A 2,568-nucleotide genomic window follows, 5' to 3' on the forward strand; every position below is an offset into this window, starting at 1 on the left:
CCTGCGAATCCGACAAACAGAAAAGGTTCGAAGACGCTTTGTCTCTCTCTTCTTCTAACTCGCTAAACTTCCCCTGATTCTGATATTAATATCAGGTCTGCCCTTACGTGGACCGTGTTTCTGGGCCGGGCCCGTTCTGAGTCGTACTTTAGTCGGTATGCCACTTGTCTTGGACGCGGATTCCTGGAAACCCTAAATTCCTGCAATCAAAAGCTAGGTGGGGCCACTATGATGTTTGTGAGAAATCTAACCCGTCCATCGGTTATTTCCGGATCATAGTGGGACATGATATAAGAAATGAGGCAGATTCAAAACTCTAAGTGGGGCTCAAGACAGGAACAAGTGGTTAAGGAAATGCCTACCGTTAAAACCTTCTGGTGTCCACCGTGAAGTTTACCTGCCATTCAAACCGTTCATAAGGTCATTTATACTGGGATGAACTGAAAACACAAAAATATTGACATGATTCAAAACTTTTGCAGGCCCACCAAACGTTTCAACTGTGGTCGTTCAATCATCACCGTTTGTTGTAGTGCAGCCACTTGAGTTTTGAATATATTTCATTTTTTGCTCATCTCCTGACATCATCTGACAAAACAGATGGACGGAATGAATTTTCTACGAGCATCGTTGTGGCCCCACCTAGCTTTAGAGCACAGTAACTACCTCGGAATTGATTTTCCCGGCAATCTGCATCAACCGGCATTGCCAACGACTTACAGGCGCTTTGCCCGGCAAAATAGCAGTACTGATTGCACGCAGACAAGAATTTCTTGTTGGAGCCCGGGTAACAAAAGGGTGAGGATTAGGTGGGGCATTGGCCTCACCCAACACCGTGCAGCCCTGACGGTAGGGCCATGTTGATGCATATATATATGTTGTACATGGAGGTCGTCCATCCGTTTTTTCCGCTTATTTTAGGACATGAACTAAAAAATAAAGTAAATTCAAATCTCAGGTGGACCACAACACATGAAACAATGGTGATTGGCCATTAAAAAAATTTGTAGGCCACAAAAGTTTTGGACCAAGCTGATATTTATTTTTCCCTTTGCCGGTCAGTGTGACCTTATCAACAGGTTGGATAGCAAATAAACATTATGGTGGGCATTGAGGTGGGCTCTAGAAAGTTTTAAGGGTGGGCATTTTATCACCATTGTTTCTTATGGTGTGGTCCACTCGAGAAATGGATGTGCTTCATTTTTTGGCTCACATCATGGATATACAATAAATACATCAAGATGGACCCACGGTGGATAAGGTTTGGCCACACCTAATCTAGTCCTAAAAAGGCTCTATGGGGTCCACAATGTTGTGTACATGACATCCCCAACATCCATAATTTGCCCAGGTTCGGCTAAGGGAGCAACAAAATCAGCCCAAATCCAAAACTCAAGTAGGCTACTACATTATAGTGAGAAATGGATGCCTACAATTGAAACCTTAGTATGCCCACCGTGGTGTTTGTATGTGATCCAAACCATGTAAGGTGTCTTACCTAAATGAAGGGAAAAATCAAATATCAGCCTGACGCAACACTTTGGTGGGCTGTGAAGGTTTAAGTGCTAGGCACCTTTTATCCCTATCCCCACTTTTCCCTGTGGTGTGGCCCACTTGAGTTTTGGATCATCCTTCTTTTTTGGCTCAGCTGTTCCAAATTATTCAAGGGCCCACCTTCTTTGTTGCATCGGCTCCCTATAAACCATTGGAAGAAATTTACTTCCATCATACCACTTGCTTTCACTTGATATGGGTTCATACTGAGGCAACCTTCACATCCATCAGGACCGTTCAACCAGCTGGACCCAATGTTAATGTACCACTTTCAAAAAATTTGCACCTATGGAACCAATGAAACAGTAACCGGCATGGAGAACACTGTTTTATTGATTAGGATTGCTCGATCAACGTTGTTTTGATTGTGGCCCATAAATTTGTATGACTAAGATTCCTTGATCAATGTTGTTTCGACTGTGGCCATAAATATTTGTATGATTAGGATTGTTTGATCAAAGTTGTTTTACTGTGCCCCCTGAATGTGAATTTTTATGAATCATTCAATTTCCATTCTAAAATGGAAAAGGAAAGGATCAACACCTCGTGGCTTAAGGTAGTAGGAAAAGATTTAGGATGTCTTTGGATTGTAAGTTAATTACTTTAAATAAACAACTTATGACATAAGTAACTCATCTAGGTCTCTCCTCGCTATGGAGATAAGTATTATCTGCATAAAAGTAAAAAAGTATGTTTAGTCTCCAACATCATAAGCATTAATTCCTTTAGTGAGGTTGGTCCCCCTTACATCCACTCCATCATGTGAGGTCAATCTTTGATGTGGACCGTTAATTGTTTGGGCCCCAATTTTAATGTAGGTTGTCCATCATGCGGGGCCCACCTTAGATGTGAGCCATTCATCATTAGTGGCCAACCCTTAATGTGCACCATCTATTATGTAGGGTCCACTTTGATGTTGGTCATTTATCATGTGGGGCCCACCATTAATGTTATTGTCCATCATGTGGGGCCCACCTTTAATATCTATTAGCCATCATGTGGAGCTCACTAATC

This window comes from Magnolia sinica, chromosome 6 (assembly GCF_029962835.1).
Source record: "Magnolia sinica isolate HGM2019 chromosome 6, MsV1, whole genome shotgun sequence".
NCBI lineage: Eukaryota > Viridiplantae > Streptophyta > Magnoliopsida > Magnoliales > Magnoliaceae > Magnolia > Magnolia sinica.